Below are 21,661 nucleotides of genomic sequence, written 5' to 3' on the forward strand. Positions count from 1 at the left end.
TCAGCACCCAAAGCTCTCTGATCAATACCACTAATCCATTAAAGATTACAGCAAATAATCTTATGTTTCTGTCCCTTCATTCTGGTGTTAAATACGAACTGAAAAATAACGGACTAAAATATTTCTAAAATTAAATGAAACAAGGAAATTACCCTTCACACATTTTAAAGATAAAGAATCCTCATTAGTGCGTCTGCTGGCCCGGACAGACTTCCTTTGAAAGCAATTTAAGTATAACAAAGTCATTTTCAAATTAAAAAGGAGCAGCAGCTGTATAGAATGAGAATGTAACAGCGGCAGCCACACAGCCAGCTCCCAAACCCCAGCACCTGAATCTGACAAGAGTTAATTTGACCAAATGGCCGCTGCACCTGAAGGAGAGGGGGTGATGGCTACATTAAGCCAAGGCAAAGGGCTGCTGAGAACTCAGCTGAGGGTTCAAAGCCCGTTGAAGGGGGTGGGTATTTTGGCTTTGGAGGAGGCCGAATGCAGCCCTTGTTGCTCTGAATAAATGAGTTTATGATTCAGCATAGCCTCGGTCCCTGTGGAAGGAGCCCCTGTAAGAAGTTCTGTCAGAGTGACTGAATTACAAGCCGACAGGACTTTGCTGTAATTTATTTAAAGTTATTTACATGCACAAGAGTACGTTTGTGGAGCCAGGTTCTGCCGTGATGAAATTGGAAAGGACGCTTACCTAATGCTAAGGTGACCCAAGTAAGTGTCCCCAGCTCTCTGTGACCTGTTAAATAGTTTGGAAAACCTTCCTGATTGCTGAAAGAGTTTTGCTTGTTGCTTTTCATTCACTTTTCCGGGCTTTACCCAGCTTTATTTTCCCAGTCTGGTCTGTTGTAGTCTTTTGCCTGTTATAATTGAAAACTGGTAAAAGAAAAGTAACTTTCTAAGCATTCTTTGTGAAATGCCATTTAAAAGTGGAGTACTTGATGAGCCTTTGAGCCAACTACTGGGGTTATTAGATCGAGGTCATAATGAGCTGGTACGTTTGCTTACTACAATATATAGGAGTCTAATGGCAGCTGCAGTCATTTACTTCCCCTCCCCAGCTCTTTGCGAGCTCTTTGCTTGGTTACACGAGGTGTCACCAATAATGCCAACAGGGATGAAATCTGAAGAAATTAACAGAAATAGTGTCAACGCGCTGTCTTCTGATTTAGTGCCAGTTTCTTCAGGATTTCATTTTATTGCTATCAATATTTCCTGTGATCATCACTACTGTAACATAATCTCAACACTGCAAATTAATTTTGTGTAGAGGCTCTGTTCTGTCCCATCGGCGGTGAAGGGCTCACCCAGCCACTGCCTCCTCCCCACTTTCCCCCAGCTATTATGCTCTCTGCGGTTTATGGCTTGTTCTCTGCATTTTCACACCCCCAGCATTTGCGAAAGACGGAGCGAAGCCACGGTATTTCATTTACTCTATGTTAACTCCGCTCCCCTGGGTTGTGAGAGAGTGAAAATTACTTTGTAAGGGAAGGCTTGGCCAGCACAGGAGAAATTATTGCTAAATGCTGGATCTGAGAATCAAAGTGGAGACGAGGTGCTGCTCAAAACTGTTGAAGTCACTCCTTTGGTGATCTTCGGAAGTGTCATTTCATGGCCATTAGTTTCTGGGCACCGTGGTGTACCATGGGTTTTTGTTTCTTTCCTTTTCCACTCGTCTTGAACTCTTACAGTGCAATTACACATTTCTGTGGGGGAGAGATTGGCGCTTTGATGGGGCTCCTTGTGTGTCAGGGGAAGTTATAGCGAGGTGGACACCGCAGGGGAAAGATGAGATTGGTGTCTTTTGTGAAAAGAAACATTTTGATCTGGCTTCTGAGAGAAGTCCTGTGTCCTGGAGGGAGAGGAGGAGAGCTGCGGATGGGTAAGAGCGTGCAGAGCTTCCAGCCTCGGACACTGTGACCCTCAGCACGAGCCCGGGAGCAGGAGGGATGGAAACAGCCCGGGGCTGCGCAGCTACCAGGGTTTGCTGGTGTCCCTCGGCTGGCACCAAGCTCCTCTCTGTGCCTGACAAATCCTTTCCTTGGTGCCCAAATTATTGTGCCTGATTATGGCATCTGCCTGGCTCCTTAGAGCCCATCGTGAGGAGTCAAGTATGTAGCAGGGAGAGGGGGGAACTGAGAGTGGGGAAATGCCAGCAAGAAGCATAACGTGAGGGGCTAAGAGAGAGCACCCCACAAATCCTTGACCAGGTGGGGGTTTTTAGCGGTAGCAGGGGGGCTGCAGGGAGCATCAGGCAGCTGCCACAGGCTGCAGGGCTGGCTGGGGGCCCTGACCTGGTGCCCAGAGCGCCCAGCACCAGGGTTAAACTACACCTGCGAGCAGTAGCAGGGTACGCCTCGGTCTCTGCTACTTTAAGCCTATTTGTCTGAGTGCTGTGCACCTTTTGAGAAAATAAATCATACTTAGTATTGAAGAATTTGCTCTCTGAGTCACAAGCTTTTAGTAGTGCCGCTGGTCTTCCACAAGAAAATCTCTGCTGCCATCAAGTCCTGCAGGCTTTTCATCCTGAAGGATACATCCCATGTTATGTTTTTACTCTCTTTCTAGAGGGCCTGGTAGCAGTTCTGATTATTTCTGACTGGTAACGATTCTCAGACTGCTGTTTGGTGATAACCAGGCAAATGGAGATGGTAAATGTGTTCACTGCCTGTGGTTTCCTTTGATGTGGTTTTTGCCTATGTGAGCAGGGGACTTTAACATTACGGGTGTGAGCACTTCTCTGCCTGGATTGACTCGCTGCAAGGGCAGTCATTATGTTCCCTCCAGACAGATTTGCCTCTGTATCAATTTAGCATACCTTTAATTACAGCCAGGAAGCCTTTAAATTTCATCTATGTTGTAGGGGATTTTCTACGTCCTAGTCTGAGTTCCACCCAGTAATGTTAAATTAGTCTAATTTATATAAAACTGACCTTGCCCGAACATATACCTATATTAAAAAAAAAAGTGCTCAAAATAAAAAGTGAAGTACTTACAAGACCCAGGATCAAAGTCACCTATGAAACTTTAAATCACCCTTTTCCTCGTTCCAGATAACCTTTGCTTTGTTCATTGTACAGAGTTCTTACTGGGTAAGTAACAGGCCAGTGTTTCTCTTAGTCTGCTCCTGTGTCATTTATGGAGTGCCACTGAAACATTGCATCAACAAAGAAAAAAAAAAAAGCATCCTAGTTTTTCCCATGTTGCTTTCAGTGCTGATTTGCAATTGTTCGTGAATTAATTAGCACGGTACCCCTGCAAGGCAAGGTAGTGTTAGTCCCCGTGTGAACATGAACTGGGGCTTAGAATAAAAGCGAGTGCTAATGATGGAAATCTAGTTGGAAATGGCTACTGTCCAGTTTTGCAGAGTTGTGTGTCTGCTGTAGCATGTTAAATGAAAGTTCTAGATAAGACTGCTCGGCAAATGTTAGCACACACACAACATATTTACATTGGACTTCATGCCAAAAAAATGGCTCAACCGCTTTACCCTAGACTTTAAAAAAAAAAAAAATAAAAATAAAAAATCAACAAACGTACAAAATTCAATATCCCATTTGGAAAATGTAAGTGGTTACATTGAGACAGATTTATCTGTAAGGAAAAATGGGACCTTAAATAGGAAATGCCAGCTATGCTTAACTACAGACATCAATAATTATGAAGCCAATGTTAAAACCTTACTCTCGTTAAGATGAGGCCATAGTTGAATACTCCATCAACATGCAAAAACTGCAGATGTACTAGATTTCCTCTTACATTTTTTTCTGCAAATAGAAGACTTTCAGCTATCTGCCCTGTAAGCCTCTGAGAGATCTATTTCCCCTGGAATTTGGCTCCAATTAAAGCTTCTCGGCATGCTGAATCATGCTGGGAGTTTTTACTGGGGTGCTCGATCTCCTGGTGATTGCGGTGGCTTCTTTATTTTCTGATTTTATTTTCTGGTTTCCTGGGTGTACAATCTGGTCCCTCTGGGTCCGCAGAGCTGTCCCTGGGTACTTCTGTGCTTGTAGACACCAAGGTGTCTTTGGGCTAAACTCCCTTTCTCCGGCTGGCTGGATTTCCCACACTGCGCTCAGAGGTCTGCTGCGGGGTTTTTGTAACCTTGGGCTAGCCAGGGCACCCCTTTCAACATGAGCTTTTCCAAATGCTTATTAAGCACGGGTATGTTCATGTGTGACCTTTTCCTTGTCTTTTTGCTCTGATCCTGAACGACTGTTTCCCAGCCATCCAAAATCTTTCTTTATATGTAGTACTTAAGGTGACTTGCTTTCATTGCCTACCTACATCTCCAGAGTATAATATAAATTAATGTTAATTTTATTTATTTTACACTCTCCTAATATGTCACTCTTCTGATGTTTTTTCCCTTTTGGTTGGAATTTGGTGGATAGGGCTAATTCTGCACCATCTTTGATTTTACAGCTCTTTCATTTTGGGGGGTAGAGAACTCTTTACAGGACTTTCGCTCAGGTTTGGATTCAGCCATTAGGTTGCTGAATATGCTTCAAAAGATAACTGTGAAAATCTCATTACTTCAAACCCTTTTGAATGAGGCAGTAGAAAGTGTGCCGCACGAAGCAATCATGCATTATTATTTAAATGGCCTAAGATAGATCCTCTTTTTCTTTAATAGCATCTTTGACCTCCCTTCTTCCTGTAGTCAAGCCACGGAAAAATTACATTTTGTAGCGTACATTTGTACATGGCACTGTCATTTGGTTATTTCTTTTCCAAGGGAAAGCCACTTCCCTCCTCTTCCCCCCAACACCTTCTAAAAGAAAATTGAGCTTCTAGGAACTTAATGTGCAAACTTCACTGTTACATCCTGCAAAATTGAGATTGCTTAATGGAACTGGAAAATAAAGATTATTATTTTTTTTCTCCTGTTATGAGCAAACTTAAGCAATTTTAGATAGTCATTTGTGGTCTGGTGAATGCAGGGAACTAAATCCTGACTGACTGCCAGAAGCGACAATTTCAGTCGCTTTTTTTCCTAATTGAATTCTTTTATGATAGTTTCAAATACAGAAGCCCAAGTACTCGGTCTCCAAAATTCAGATACTTGTGACATTAAAGTAATGAACTTACATAAATATTAGAAGGATATTTAGGATGTTCACACCAACTGAGTAGTGTGACATGCTGTATAGTTGCATTTTTTTCCCCTTATAAAAAAATCCCAGCAATATTTTTTTTCATCCTCAGATTTGTGAATAGTAAACATTTTCCTTTTAGAGGAAAGAATGGCAAGTTTAGGTTATTTTAGAGGCTTTTTAGAAAAGTATGTGTGAATGGGAAATTTCCCATTGCGTTGAAAATATTTCTGCAGCCTTACACGTAGTGGCAGTTTTCATCCACCTTCACTAGGTCTGAAATAATTAGTTCATAGAAAAAAGCTTTGGGGGGGGTGGGGTGGGAATTGAAAATAGATGATTGCTGTTTGGCGACAAACAGAAAATTAAACTTCAGTAACTCCCGGAAAGCTCCTGCATGCATTGCTGAGATTAGGGGGAGCACTGCTATGTGTGCAGCATAACAGAAGGGTGTTTTTTGGCTGATTTGTAGTGGAAGACTGCGGCATGTAGCTACCGAAGCCTGATATAAATGCACTCCGTGCTGCCAGCGCCAAGAACGCTTTGGCGTGATGACGCCAGCCCGCCTGCTCTGCATGCTACAGGTGGGTGTCTGCAGCTATGCTAAGGAAGCAGCCCGGGCAGCCTGCCTTGCCTGCTGGTCCTAATCAGCCACTCGCCTCGCTCCTTTCTCATGCAAGATTTTCATCCTTCAAATACACTTTAAAAAAATTCATAATGTTTACTGCTTGTTCAGATTGCAGGCTGTTTGGTGCTTTTATCATACATTTGTGTAGCCTTGCTGGAAAAAAAAAAAGATGTTCTGTCTTAAATCCCTTACTGCCTTGGTCTTTCTTAGTCCAAGATGCTTGGTCATTTGTTATATATGTCATGGGAGGTCACACATCCTTTGTAGCATTTTCCTTCTGTACTCCCTTTAGAACTTTTTTTAACGCCTCAAAGAGTTTGCTTCTTTATTTCTTCTTAAAGAATATCAGCTTTATTTCTTTACTAAATCACAAGACTACTCAATCCATTGAATAACTTGTTTTCCCTATGTTATGCTATACTTCTATAAATCCTTTGTATAAAAAAGTGGCAATTCAGGTTTGTTAATATGAAAAAATAAGATTTTTTCTGCTAAAATTCCTTTAAAAATGAAAAACGTGAAGCATATCTTGACAATTCTCTTTCACATTTAAAAATCTGTCTCTATAATCATAGCGAAATCATGCTAGGATTTGTGCTTTTAGCATATATTCCCTGGTGGCAAAGAGTTTTAACTGTGTATGTAGAATTTTTTTTTTTTTTTTTGAGGTTCTACATTAGCTGTTGTTGCTCATTGACTTACACCTGACTTTTTTCACCTCCCTCAAGGTACACTGATAGTTACTTAATGATGGTTAAAATTCCTTACCCATTTTGCTCAAATTTCTGGGCAGGCCGCGTTACATCTGTATGTGTGTTGTGTATGTGCCCGCACGTGCAAGGTGTGTGTTTTCATAGGTACCTGGAAGATGATTTTGTGTTACTGAGGCCTTCTCCCATTGCAGTATTTTGAGGCATGACAAAACTTTTGTTCCTTCAGCTGTAGGAACTGTTACTGTATGAAGAAATAACTCACAGACCAAAGCTGAGGGTGAGCCTGCACGGTGCTAGATGTTGCATAATCCAAGAGTTAGTTATTTTAGGTTGCAAATTTGTTGAGATTAAAAAGTCAAATATAGAAGAGGCTCTATTTAATGGAATATTATCACCCTCATTTTGTGAATGAGAGGAGCTGAAGCATTCAGACAAGTGAATGACTTGCCCAAGGTCAGAAAGGAAACTAGAGCTGATGCCTTATCTCCCTAGCTGCAGTTTCAACCAACTAAATGCACACTCATCCTTCATGTGAGTTCTCAAGTATGGTTCTTTTGTGCTTCAGGCATTCTTCCTAAGTCAAAATTTTGTGGAGTCTTTCTCTTTTTCCTTTTTTTTCCTTTCCTTTTTTTTCCTATTATTGTTAAGTTTGTTTAGGGAAAATATTTAGTAAAATTAAACAAACAAACAAAAAGAAGATACCATGAAAATGTTTTTCCATAAACTGAGTGTGGTAGAAAGATGGAAATATAAAACCAGCTGTTATTTAATCATGACCTGCACCCTCTTCCTTTAAGAGTTTTAGATGATTATGAAATTAAAGCACAGAAAAAAGATTATTAAATTCTATAGTTAGAAAGGTCTGAAGTTTTAGCTAATTATAGAAGAAATATTTGAAGGGATGGACTTGGTTAGGGAAAAGAAGAATATCTGGATACGTGTTTTAAAAATAAACTGCCACTTCGTAACCTTTTTGTCCATGATCATGTGATATTTGTGAGGTGGCTGAAGTGGATCTGGTCTAGCATTTCCTTTTTGAAGCTCAATGCAAATAAGAATTTGACTGAGTTAGTGCCCCTGGTCCTCCAGCCTGTCTTCTTTTCTATTTCTATTTCCCCTTTTCTTTTCTTCTTTTTTTTTTTAATTGTAAGCTTTTCCACATTTATGAAAAATCTGCCTTACATAATTTTAAGGCTTCAGTTTGTAATCCTCTTTTACAGAACATTGGGCTGAGGGTTGTAATGAATGCTTTGAGAATGAATAACCTTATTTTAGTACTAATATAAGGAATCAGCTTTATAATTGAAGTATCAGTAAATTCATCACCAGAAAGACTATTAACAAAGTAATTACATTCATTTCTCCAGTTTATTGTTATTAATTTCAGATACACAAGGTTGTAGTGGAAGTCATCAGTCCTTGCTTGTGAAAATCCAGGGTAAGATCCAGCTGGTGTGATTATACAGCAGATGATATAGTCCTGTAGGTGTAGTATGCGAGACGTGGGACACTGAAGCTAGCTCAGCTTCTTAATTGTGCCCAAAGATCTATTAAATCTGTGATTTATTTATTTTGTGTGTGTGTTTGCATAGAGGTGCCTGAAAAGGAGGTGCTGGCATTGCTATAACATAAAAATTGCAGAGGAGTGTGTGGTGAATGTGGAGCGGTGGTGGTTCCTTGCATTTCACTGCTCGTTTGGACAAGAGCAATGACAGACCTGCTGATGGCCTGCCCAGCTGTTCCTGTTACAGGAGAGCAGGGAAGTCTGCACTGGTTTCTAGAGGACTTGGTGAGTCTTGAACCAGTAAAGCACACCATTTCCCATGTAACGACTCCTAAGCATGAGCAAAATTACAGCAATCTGGAAATTACTCCATGTGATCAGGCCCTTGACTCAGAACTAATACAGGCAGGGTCTGTGGACTACCCTGTGGTATTTAAGTGCTTGTGATCAAATTATGGGTGCTCTTTTTTAGCCTTTCCATGCTATTAGCTTCATTTAGGATTCCCTGTTAGTAAGAAATCAGTCTAAAAACTCTTCCTTTTAATCTTTTTTTTCCCTCTATCCCAATTAGTTTGTAAATTGAAGTCGCTTGTTACTGCTAATGTGTTCATTTAATCTTTTTAATTTCTTATCATTTCTGCGTATTTTGGGGGAATCAGACAAGTTACAGTAATTCATACTAGCAACAGCATCTACTTATTCACCTGAAAAAATCAGCCTTAAAATAATTTATCTTTCTGAAAGATATTTAGAAGTGTAACTGAGATAAGTGTTTGATTGTGCTTCAGTTAAATTCAATAAACAGGTATTTATGCAAATTCAGTTAGCCTTACCAGTCAGACGTTCAGTTAATAAGAAGATTGATATGTGAATAATTCACTCTTATAATCGTTAGATTTCAAAACACCTTACAGAGAGGGTAGTAACAAATCTCCTTCCTGGAGAATGGGGAATACTAGAGGGAGGTGATTTACTGATTAAGTGAACCTGTGAGCTGCTGGCAGGACTGGGAGTGGGCACGTACTGAGCCTCACCAAGCCCCATCTGCAGCTAAAACCTTACCTCAAAGACCTGCATTTGTAATGCTGTGAGTACTCTGGATAGTTATCTGTAATGAAGATCATACATGTATACGTGCAATGGATATTTAAGAGATGGAATTACTCATACATACATCATGAATTTGTATATATGTCAAGAGTAATAATCGAGGATATTTTTTTGAAAATATAAATCAGTCCGTCAATTGACTGAATGCACTTAGAAGATATGAGGATAGTTATGCATCTACTTTAATAATTTATACAACTTGATTTTAATCATTATAATTTCGTTCTTTATTTTTTTCCTGGGGCACATCCTTCATAGGAAAAACACTCATAAGAACTCTTCATCTCAAATCTCTTGGCAGAGTCAGGAGACTTTGTTAGCTTGTGGAACTGGTTTGGGTGTCAGAGGAGCAATATCGAACTGCAACTTCCCATAAATTATAGGGAAACTGGAAGTGTGGTATAAATGAAATTAGAATTGGGTGAGAAAATATGGTTTCAACGTAAATCAAGTAACATTTCAGGTGAAACAAAAAAAGAATGTACAGGTAGAATCTTATAATTGAGTCACGTTTAAAAATATTCAAAAGCATCAAAGTGAATAATTGTTTCCTCTTGAGAGTTCCTTTCAAGCATTAGTAGAACATGTCTAATGTTAATGGATCTTGCCCGTCGTTTGGAATGCTCCTTCCTGCTGGAATAAACAGAGTCACTTTCATATTTCTGAAGGTTTCTCTACATTGTAAGAAGCATCATGGGAGCTTATTAAGTTCATTAGAATACCGAGGAAATGTTAACAGCAGTTCTAAGTGCTTCTTTCCTTCAAAGTTTTGTTATTTTGAGAGGAAAAATGTAGGGAGTGAGCACTGGAAAGAGACTCATGCTGGATGAAATGAGGAGTTGAAAAAGGCACTACTATTGCTGTTTACAGTTGTGGAATCTTTCGGGAAGCTTTTGAGCTTGGGGAATATGTGTGTTTTCACTCTTAGAACTTCATTTTTTCACATCATATGAAGAAATATCTAGCAAGAGATAAAACACTACCAAATAAAGTTCTGGTAGCAAGATGCAGCTTTCAAATATCTCAGCAGAGAAAACGTCAGGGCATCTGGGGCATCTGTTGATCTGACAAGCTGTATTATATACAAACAAAATGTATACCTTAAAGAACTGCGTGTCTCTCTTCCACAAAGAGCACAGTCTGACGCTGAAGCTTCTTGTCTTCTGACAATGGTAATGTGAAGAGTTATACTGGTCCAGAGCATCATCTTATTTTATTCAGCAGTTGGGATCCAAGATGAAAGCCCGATCGTGTGGATGCACAAGAAAGCTTTCACATATGAGAAGAGACCTCCTGGAATCAGCCAGGATGTGAGAAGCCACAGTAAGCTTTGAGTGAAAGATGATGCACATATGATGAGCATGTGAAGTTGTACCTGTATTGGTGGTTAGAACCCAGTGGGACTGATTTGAAAGTGTTTTGGACTTTGGCTGACTGCTTGGCACACAGAGGATGCCAGAGAGGGAACAGGAATGCTTAGGTTAATCTATCTAAGCAGAGAGGTAGTTCTGTGAAACATTAGCCTGAAGGTTGTTACCTAGTTTATGTTTTTGGATGGGATTATCCAAATAGATAGTGAACTAGGAGCACGAATGGTGATGATAGACGCAACTTTGTGGAACCATGTAGGAAGTTGGAAGAAGGATAAAAAGGAGGCTCATTTAAAAAGTGAAGGAGAAGGAAGGAAAATCAGGAGGTGACAGGGTCACAGGGAAATCAAAGGAAGACAAAAATTCAAGTGAAAGGCTGATTGCTTGAGGGGGTCACTCATTCACAATTTGAGCAATAGAAGAATGGAAACAGATTGAAGTTTTAGCAACTACACTGACACTCAGTTAATGCTAGCTGAAAGCTGGATTGAGACAGAACTAATTTGAGACTTGAAAAAACAAAACCCTGGCTCATTACAGACAAGTTCAAAGAGCTTACGACAAAAACAAACAAGCAACTATGAAGTAAAAATGAAACTCTCACACATTTCTACTGAGATGGAGGAACCGATACGTAGTAAGGGCTTGAGGAAAAGACTATGTACAGGAATGCAGACAGCGTGAGGGAGATCGGAAGGTAGGATGTGCAGACAGATGAGTTGGAAGAGAAGAGCAGCAGAGGAACTTAGGCCCCTCGACATGGAAAGAGGAGAGGCTTGAGCCTGGTTCTGCAAAGTGAAATACTGTGCCAGCAGGCTTGTAAGAATCCTTCCTTGTCCCAGTTCCTTCCGTCTGTTAAGGGCAATTTTAAACTTACTGTAGTTGATAGGGAGGCCCAAAGTTGAGAAATATTGTTAAAACAAAATAGGATCAAACTGGTATGCTGAATACATAGTAATAAGAATAGTAGAGGTGAGATAAATTTAGTGGGATGGTGTTGTGGTCTTAGAAACTAATAATGTTGGAACTCTTCTGTTAGAAAACATCTGTTACAAAGAAAGACTAAGGTCATGGATGCTAGATGAGCTTCTAGAGTCAGTGATGACATGGGAGTACCTCCAGGATGTAATTCATTGCATCTAGCTCAAACATCTATTTTAAGATGAGATAGATTGCTGCCTGGAGTTGCCTTTCTTTCTGCCTGGAAGCCTGGACAACTCCTGAGATTGAATATCTAACCAGTAGATGGATGAGTCCTGCCCAAGTTGAGTATGCATCATTGGTATGCTCTATCCACAAAAAGGCATCTGTGGCTGGAGGAGGTGTATTGTAAGACATTTCTCACTGAGGAAGGAACGTACTAATACAATGATGGAATGGGCTGGTGAGAATGTCTGAAACACTATGAAATCTGTGTCACTCCAATTGCTCCTGCTTTAAATAGATTTAGACTGGAATAGCAGCAGAGGGGAAATGGAGAGTCCATCAGGAGAGGGTAGAGATTGGTCTAGTACCTAGAGGAGAAAGGGCAAAGAGGGGCTGTGATTACACCTGGAGGGCTTAGTCCCCCAAAGTCTGTGAGCCATATAAGTTAAAGAACAGCCTACCTTACAGAATAAAGAGTAAAATGATGCCATTAAAATGTAAACAGCAAATTTGTCAAGAAATGTGAGCAAGAAAGGTTTCTAAAGGTGAATTCACTGAGTTTCTGCAACAAGCCTTCTAGCAGCAATAGGAACTTGATCAGTTTGTGAGGGAGGGTATATATACATCGTGGTTGCCTACAACAGCAGAGCTTTTTGGTTGGTTTTGAGCTTTTTTTTTTCTTGCATTCTGTCTCTTGCCAGGAGATATGAAGCAGACTAAGATCTGTTGTGCCTAACTAGAGAGGAAATCATTCTTATCTAGTCATCTTTTACATAAGTGTTTTGAGTCCTTGTCGGAATGATGTATTCCCAAATGGCACCAGTACTAATGTAGATATTGAATTCTGAATAGATTTTTATGACACACATCAGAGTTTTGAAGATCGCTAGGGAAAGTATTTCTACTGACTGCAATTTGATGAAAAGCATACAGTGCCCAAAATAACTGTTGATTTCAGATGTTGTTGCCATTACAGGTAATAGGAAAAAAAAGTAGAGCAAAATGTTTTCTTCATTGCATGCATATATGCCAGTTACACTGTGAAATTTAAATAGCAATGATTGTCCGTCAAAGTAAAGAGTTTTCAGAATGGAAAAAAAAATCCTTTGGAAACCTCTAAGATAATCATTGATTTTGGCTGACTGTATAAAAATTTTTGGAACAGTTATGATAGTAGATTTACGTCCATGTGATGTGGATTTGAAACAAAGCCCTACTGATAGTGCAGAAGGTTTTATTTCTTTGTCTGCAATTGGCACAGGACAAATTGAGAGATGCCTTTGCAGTACAGCATTTTGTTCTTTGATTTCAGTTTTGATTCTGTTCAAACGTGCAGGTTTAGCACTTTCATTTAGATGTTCTCAGTATGAACAGAACAGATGAATTCAGAGGGGTCCTGTGAAAGAAGATAGTGTCAGGTGGGAGAAAGATGGTTTGGTTATTTTGTCTTATTTTGTCTTTCTGAACAGTGAAATACTAGTGGACGTGACGGGCAAGTTCTTCTAGTGGAAATTAATGTAAAAATGTCAATGCAGTAATTACTAATGGAACATAGTCTGCTGACGCATTAATGGAAGAAGTTTCTGTTTGCAAAAGGTAGAAAGTATTCTGGGTGGACTTGTTCTTTTTTTGTGTCTGTGCCTGCCTTGGTTTTCTTATCTGTAAAATGGGAATCCCAGATGTTAGCTGTTTTTGAAGTTCTTGAGTAATGTGCTATAGAAAAGCAACTTTTTTTCTTCCAGTTATGGGTTTAAAATTCCTGAAAGCAGTCATACAGATAACCATTTTAATTTCCATTTGACTTCTATTTCAAAGCAAAATAGTCATTCAAAAGATGGTAGTATATTAGGTCAAAGTTCCTTTATAGTCTGCATAATTTGTTTCTAGAATAGCTGAATCAACTGCTTATAATAGTCTTCAGAGTTCTAAGTAATAAGCCAGAAAGCCAGTCTTCTGAAAGGTAGGGAAGCCCAAAACACGATCTTTCTCTGAGTTGTAGCTGCTCTCAATAAATCTCTTTTCATTCGTAATTTGTTTGTACTCTTCATGCCTCTATAATTCTGAGGTTTCTCACATGTTCAGAGTAAGTTGTCCTAAGTTTAGCCTAGCAGCCCAGGTGCCGATGTTATGTTCTCATTGTTTATTACACGCAAACAGAATTCACCAATGCAAGTTTTGTGCTATAGGGAACCAGCTGGTATCACGGTGCTGCTTCCCTGGGCCAGCACAGCTCCCTGGGAGAAAGGGAACCCAGCTCTCTGTGAAGGCACTTCTAACTCAACAGGATTCACTCAAAGGCGAAGAGGTTTCCCTCCCTAAGGGACTGTTCCACATTGTCTGAATCCCCTAAATTGCACTGTAGGCTGTTGTAGCTCAGCTAGGACATGGAATCCTTTCTATCCTTCACGAGGTGATTGAGCCTCTGCTAATCCTTCTGGACACTTGGACACTGAGACTTTAAAGCATTTACTAAAATAATTAAGCAAGGTTTGTTGATTACCTTTGAAATAAAAAGGAATTGCTTCATTTCATAAACTGGAGCCTACATAACCCCTGTGAAATAAATTTGAGTAATAAAGGAAGTGAGACAGCGTGGTGTGATCACAGGAATCACATGAAGACCTGCAGAACAAGTAAACTGTCCATAGTGATAAATACTATCTGTAGCGATAACTAAGTGACAGACAGTATCACCTACCTGTGATTACTACATGTGGGATACTGGGTTTGACAGCCCAGCATGGCGTGTGTAATGTTCCACTGTCAAAGCTGACATATGCTGCCAATTGCACGCACAGACTTAAGAAAACATAGCAGAATCTACGTGGTGCCTCTCTGCTGTGTAGTAGAATAACACAGTGGAGCTCTTGTTTATGTCATATATTTTATTTGATTTTGTGTTTACCTGGCACACTGATAGATAGCACATAACAAATAATAGGAAAGTAATACCTGAGGAGATATTATTTTTATTAGTATAAATAAATACATTCAATCAGGCATAATAGTTTCATTTACTTGAGAGACTAAGATTTATTACTTTATTTTTTGGTCACTTAAGTAAATAAATAATATTCTGGATGGCTCATAATCTTCTATGAAACACTTCTTTATTTTCATTCATTCTAGCAATTCATGAACGCATTAAGTAAAGCTCCATATTTAAATAATATTAAAATGGTGACACAAATTGAAGTCATAGAGGCATGAAGAAAGTACAGCCTGCCAAGATAAATTTCAGTGTTCTAATTTTGGTTATTTATGTTGCAATCTAAATGCTGAATGTATTTTTGTATTGAATATGTTTTAAAATTTGCAGTGGGATTTAATTTTTTAAAAAATATGAAGTTACTGGGAAAAGAAAATATACTATGACTATAATTTTCTTGCTCTGCTGCTGACAAACAGCTACAGAAACTTTAAAACTATGTTATTTTATCAGAATACATTTAAGCAATGAAACACAATGGGTGGTGTTGTTACAGTAAGATAATCACCCCCTGAGGTGTACTGAGACACAGTGTGGCTGATTACCTCTAATCCTGTTGGGATGTAATTATTTCATGGTAACGATATTCTTGGAACTGCCTTATTGCTGTTATCAAATTTCTTTTAGCTTTATATCTAAACACATTAAACAATGACTTTGTCAACTTTGAGGTCCGTTGAGATTAATCTATCTTTTCACAATGTTTAATTGGCAGTTGAAATATTTTTTTTCAAGTCTGGTTTCAATTTCCTCCTAAGATCCCAGCACAACTGCAAGAACAGTAGAAGACTTTGATCAATCCGAATGAAGCTGAAAAGCAGAAAGTTTTATAAAATGGATTACAATTAGAGAAGGAGTCTGGTTAGCTATCAGGGATTCCAAGAACCTATAAGAACAGGTTTGCATCAAAGTCACATCGGGTCTGTGAGCCTCCTGCTTTCAGAACTAATTTCAGAACATATGAATGAGTCTGAACTATGGGAGGTCACCAGGAAAGGCAGCCCTGAGCTCCTAGCAAGGCCGTCTTGTTGGGTTCAGGAGAAAACACAGCTCCAAGCAGGTTGGTTTATCTTGCCGCTTTAGTGGATTTTCCAGTCTGGAGTGAGCTTCTTGCTACTGGAGAAGTCAACAACAGTTTACAAGACAACTATGTGTGCCTTGAATGCAAGAAGGGCATGCCATTGGCTCCTGTTTGAATAAACACTCATTAGGTGTTCAAACATATTTGCCTGATCAAAGTCTAAGACATCCAAGACTTTCCTTCAGATCTATATCCTAGCTCAGCATGGCGACAGACAGACAGCACAAGAGGACGGGAAAATGTTGCAGTCTGAATTCTGCTGTCCAGTTCTTCAGTTTTTATTTTTTTCTGGCTCATGAAGGCAATTCTGATCTCTTTGGCCAAACTTAAGGGAAGCTGCTCAGAGGGTATGTCAATACCAGTTCCCTAACTTTTAACTGGGAGAAGTGACACACAGTGGAAAGTCTTCGTCTATCATCAATTCAAGACATTAATTCAAGGAATAATTGATGTTTTATCTAATTTGTGTGGTCTGAGGGTATGCTTCAGCCACAGGGTAGACCACAGATGTATGCTGCAGCAGTTTTCACAGGCTGGCTCTCTTGCTTATCCACCTTGAAGGCTGGAGTGCCATGGGTCTCCTCCAGTACGTGCACCTGGTTGTCCTGCCCAGAGAAACCAAGAGACAAGAAGAGGAGAGCTCTAACCCCAATGTTGAATTGAAGTGGTGGGTTGCAGAGCTGGAAGCACTCCCTATGTTACATCTCACCCAAAGCCAATACAACTCTGAAGTCTTCCTTGGTGGTCTGTAAAACCGAAACATGGATCTAGGAGTTAAAATGATACGAGCTGAATTTTACATTTGGGTGTAAGAGAGCGAGAAGAGTGAGAATGTTGTCAGTGGATAAAGGCATATTTTTAGTTATTACACTTTGAAATCATTGAGTTCTTCCTGGAGACAAAGAATTATTCTGCTGAATCCTCTGAGACCTATTAGTAAGGATAAAGAGTTGAAGTGTCCCTTTGGGGCAGAAGACACTGTAGAATAGAACAGAAAGATCCTGAAGCAAAAAAGCCTGGAAACAGTTATGGGGGAAAAGCTTAAGGGAAGAAAGATTCATGCTTTTTGTGTTGCATAAGTTTGAGAGACTGAAGGAAAACAGAGAAATTGGACCAGTGTATATGTGTTGTGTCCAAAACAGAGTAGCATTTTTTTGCAGCACAGAAACAAAAATTCAGATGGTTTGTTTTTATTTATAATTAGTATATGCACGAATGCTGGCTTTTAGGGATGATCTCATTATGAAAAAAGGACGAGCGAAATGTAATGCTTTCTGGACCTCTGCCCATTCCGCAAATCACATTCTCCTCCAGGCTTCCTCAGCAGAACATCTCTGTTTTCTACAGAATGGTGTACTCAAAGATGAGTTGCATTCATTTATTTTCTAAAGTAGGGCTTGTTTGCACTCTATTTGGAATAGATTTCTGTCTAATTATACTAATGCACGTTCAGTCCTAATCTAATAATCTGATCTGGATTACTAAATGCTAACAGAGCTGTTATCTATCATGGATGAGTTTATCTCAGTGAAGGCAATGATTTCCAAAGGGAATGAACAAGATTTCAGAGTATGTATGTGAATAATAAATTAAGATACAGATAGCACATGTTAGTAATGAGGAGGTAAAATGATAATTGAGTGGCTCCAAACTGCTGTGATTTAAAGTAGATTTTAATTGGTAGAGATTTGCAAGGTACATGACCATTGTGCAAGTTAACGGTGTTGAACTAAGAGGACAGGATACTTTTAAAAAAAAAAATTTTTTTTTGCAAGGGAGTTGTCAACTCAAGTGAATTCAATTCAAGTTCCATCTGGTAGGGTTACATTCTGCCTGAATTCTATCTGGAGTTTAACAACAGTATTAGTTTATCAATTCTTACATGCAACTTTACATAGAGTTGTTGAAATACTGATCTTTTTCACTGCAAAGGGGTCTTAAAACATATTCTGACCTTTACAGAAAAAAAAAGCGATTTTCATGATAAAATCAAATATGAATTATTCAAAGGAACAAGCATCAAGTCAAAAGTCACAACACTTGACGATAATGATAGGACTTCTGCAGATGAAAATGTTGATGTTTTGTTTTGGTTTGTATCAGTAAGATAGCAGGTCTTCTGTGACCAAATTTTGGAATTCAGCTTTGATCTGGAAAGTTTTATTTGAGATATGTGACCTTAATCTAATATTTGAGTTTTACATTAGTGAGTCTGATTTACTGAAGAAATAGACTGATCAGGTTTAAATGCTGCAACAGCAAACATTTGAGTAATAAATTTAGAATAGTTAACAGAAAGTTCCCATTGGGAATTTAAGTTCCAGTAAGCATATTTCTGTGTCAATGATTGGAAAGAAAAAAAGATTAGTTATTGTGGACACTACACGGTATGGCATGTTTGCTGTCTGCCTGTAAGGGAAAGAAGATTTTGGTAGCCTAAAATGCAAACTGGTACTTCTACTGGAGGGGGTGACTTGTGCAGCAGAGGAATAGGTGACTGTCTTTCAAAGCATCAAAGTGATCAAGGATTTCTCAGATCCGCAGAGGTAATCCATCTAAAGGCAGGTCCTATGGAAGTGGATGGGGGGTAATGAAATTGAGGAGAAAAACAAATCACAAGGGAAGAAAATAAATGTCATTATTGCAAACGTACCAGTTAGAGAAGCAGAAGAATCTGTAGTCTGTCTTCATAGCTGAAAATACCAAATTGCTACAAGACAGTATTCTGGTGGGCAGAGCATGTGCAGAAATCAGTCTGAAAGAATGAACCAAAGGAGAGGTTTTAATGCACTGAACAAAGCTGAACCCTCCTCTAAAGAAATCAGGTGGATGTCAGAGCAGACCACAGCTGGATAAAAAAATGGACAATCTTCTCAGTGGACTACTGAGTTTAGAAGAGGGGTTGGGGATTCTGCTCATCATTTAACAGAAAGTAAGCACAACAGTTATATGCAAGGAACAAGGTGAAGGAAAATAATTTCAGCATATCGCAGTTAAACAAGAGAACAGGACAGCAGAAGACCCTTTCAGTAGGGATTTGACCTATTTCAAATTGTGCTTCACCAAACATGATTTCTAAAACCCTGAGATTTGGGTAGAAACACCTATCTATCCTGCTGATTTTCTCAAAAATCCTTTCTGCCCCTTCAGCAGCAGAGGAGAGACAGCTGGAATCACTGCAGGTGAACACTGCTTATCAAGGCCTGCTACTTGAGTTTTGGGTTGTATTTTATGCTATTAGTAAGTGAGCTAGCAGATACTATATTAGTTTGCCTAGTTAAATTTGCATATGTATTTTGATGGGGTAGTAAATAATGAAAAAGACAAGAAAATAAGCTAGAGAGCAATATACTTATGAGGAAAAATTGTGATAATCCATCAGCTGTAGTTTGGTACAGCCATATGGAAGGAGAGATGAGACAATGACCCCAAAAAGGGATCACTGGAGATATAGTGCCTCAACATGAGTTTTCTTTGTCATACTGCGGCAAAGAAAGGCAAATAGAGTGCTGTGATGTATAGAATGAGTATATTAACGAGCCGACATTTGCAGCATCTGTTGTTAGTATACTTCTGTGGCATGTATGTTGCAAGCAAAAGTTAGTGAAATGTGTCGTGATGTGAGATGGGGACAAACTGACATTTTCCAGATATGCTGCAACTCTAGCATCAGTGTGGGAAGTGGTGGAGAGGTATTAGTGGCAGTGCAGCTTCTTGTCCTCCGTTGTTGCAGGTAGGAAACATCCTCTACCTTGGAAGAACTCGGGAAATTCCAGCTCTCCAACTCTAGGGCTCAGGAAAGTATTTGTGATCTCTCTGGATTTTATAAGGCAGAAAGAAGATTGTACCTATTGCAAGTAAAGAGGAAAAAACTATAAATCACTAAAAAAAAAAATCTATTTTCTTCAGAAACTATGAGCACAAATATTTAGATGCACAAGATAAAGCGTTACTCTTTCCTCAGGTTCCCAGCACTGGAGTCTGGGATTTTGCTGGCCACCCTAATGATTGCTGTTTAAGCCAGTACCTCATCACATCAAATAGTTTTCATTTCTAACTGTTGATGATGGGGATATCCAACTGAAATCTTGGTCTTCGTAGGCTAAAATCCTTTTTATACAAAAATGCAGTTTTATTTACAAGATGGACAAAATGTAACAACAGCATGATTTAATATAGATTGTTAATAAATGCTGTCTTAGTAGTATATAATCCCTGAGATGTATTGTTCCTAACACAAGAAGACAGAATTCCTGCTTTGGACAGTTTATTAACTCTGAGCAAGGGTGTTCTGTGATTTAAACTCTGTCAGTGGCTGGAGGAGTCCCTGTTCAAACCCTGCCTCTACAACCTTCTTATATATATAGTTTATATAAATATCAAGGCACCTAATTTCTTCTAAAAATAGAAATAATTGCCTGTTTTACAAGTGGATGCATATTTACGAGGTACACAGTGGTGCATGTGCCTTGAAGACCAATGTTGCTTTCTCTGGGAGCAGTACCCGAGCTGCTTGGGAAGGATGCTGAGTGGCTCCTGCAGGGCGTGATGGCTCCTGGACAGCCTGCATCAGTGCAGGAAGGAGGTGAGCTGCCAGGAGATGCTGGACTTAACGTGACTTGCTCACCCTTGGATGTAGCAACACAGCGATCTTCACCGTAGGCCTGCCTGCAGTGGAGTAATAGGTCTCTTGGAGAATTCTTGTCCTCTTCTACCTGTAACCCATTGCCACGTCGCTTTTTCCCTCAGCTTTCACTTCCTGATCCATATGGCAGGCATGTTGTGATTCTCATCCTGTGAAAATTTTAGTAGTGCCAGGGAAGCCTCCAAGGTGGAGGGCATTACACAAGTCATCTTCTGCAGAGCTAAGCAGGCAAGGCAAAGCTAAGTAAGAGTTGGGTAACTGAAGTAGACCGCCTGGATGCCCTTTATTCATTTGATAGAAATCTATAAAGGAACTCATCAACTATAACTGGTTAGTTCAGTTAGTGACTTTTTTTAGTTTATTAACAAATGAGATGTGGACTCATTATTTCCCTCTTCTTCCTCTTAATCTCTGTCTCTCTTCAAAGCAAAAATGCCCCAAAACAGAAGTGAGACTGTGGCCTTTAGAATGTGCTCATTTGCTAGTGTCTAATGCCCTCTAATTATTTTCAAGATAATTTTCACTCTTCTATCTCAGCTGACTCATCACTGTCTTTGTCCCTTTATATCTTTGTCTGTTTTCCCACTTCATTTTCCATTCTTTCATTCCTCCTTTTCTCCTTGTGCTTCTGACATCTGTTCCCCAATTCCTTCCTCAATGGTTTCTCATGAGACCGGCAGCCAGGATCCTGGAACAGCTGCGCTGTGCCCGACATACAGAGATCAGAAGCAGTGCAAGCTCGGGGCCTGCCTCGAGCTCAACTGGAAAGCTAAATCTGCTTTGCTTTCTTTGGAGGCTGAACCGGATGCTTCTTTCTTTCCTTTTTGCATTGTTCACATCCTGTGGAATTACAATTTTTCTCCCGCTGCTAATGCTATTTGTAAGTTATTTCTTCCTGTTGAAAATGTGACACAATTGCAGGGGCTCTCTTTGTAGTTTAGTTAACTGTAGGCAGGATTCTGAATCGTTGTGATCGCATCTCACCTCTTGCCTTATGTTGATTTGAATTATTTTCTCCTAGAAAGCTGATGGCATATGGGCGCTGGCAAGGCAGCAGCAGGCACCACTTGCACCCTTGTATTTCTGTATGCTGGTATTTTCTGGCAGAGAACCTGGGGTGGATTAGGGCAGATTATGGGTCTTCAGCCCCTGGAATTACCATGTACTTCTTCTAGAACACTGTTGTGATCAAAGCAGTACCAAGAGCTGTCTGTCAGACAGCTGGCCTCTGTGCGTTGTTTTGAATTTTCTCAAGTAAGGGAAGTTGTGCCCCAAATATCTGGGACAGTTCTAAAAATGGCTTCTTTGAAAAAATGCTCTGAGAATGCAGGCAGTTGCAGGTATGGTAGCTGACAATATGTATTTTGTCGTCTTTTGCA

At 39.6% G+C, this 21,661-nt stretch overlaps 1 long non-coding RNA gene across 1 annotated transcript; it reads left to right on the forward strand.

Moving 5' to 3' along the window:
- Positions 1 to 181: 181 nt before the first annotated feature.
- LOC106041007 (uncharacterized) lies at positions 182 to 20,774 on the forward strand. Its single transcript, XR_007162911.2, has 3 exons — positions 182 to 714; positions 5,569 to 5,680; positions 15,315 to 20,774. It is a non-coding gene; the product is annotated as an uncharacterized lncRNA (long non-coding RNA).
- Positions 20,775 to 21,661: the final 887 nt, after the last annotated feature.

The sequence above is a fragment of the Anser cygnoides genome, chromosome 6 (genome assembly GCF_040182565.1).
Source record: "Anser cygnoides isolate HZ-2024a breed goose chromosome 6, Taihu_goose_T2T_genome, whole genome shotgun sequence".
Taxonomy (NCBI): domain Eukaryota; kingdom Metazoa; phylum Chordata; class Aves; order Anseriformes; family Anatidae; genus Anser; species Anser cygnoides.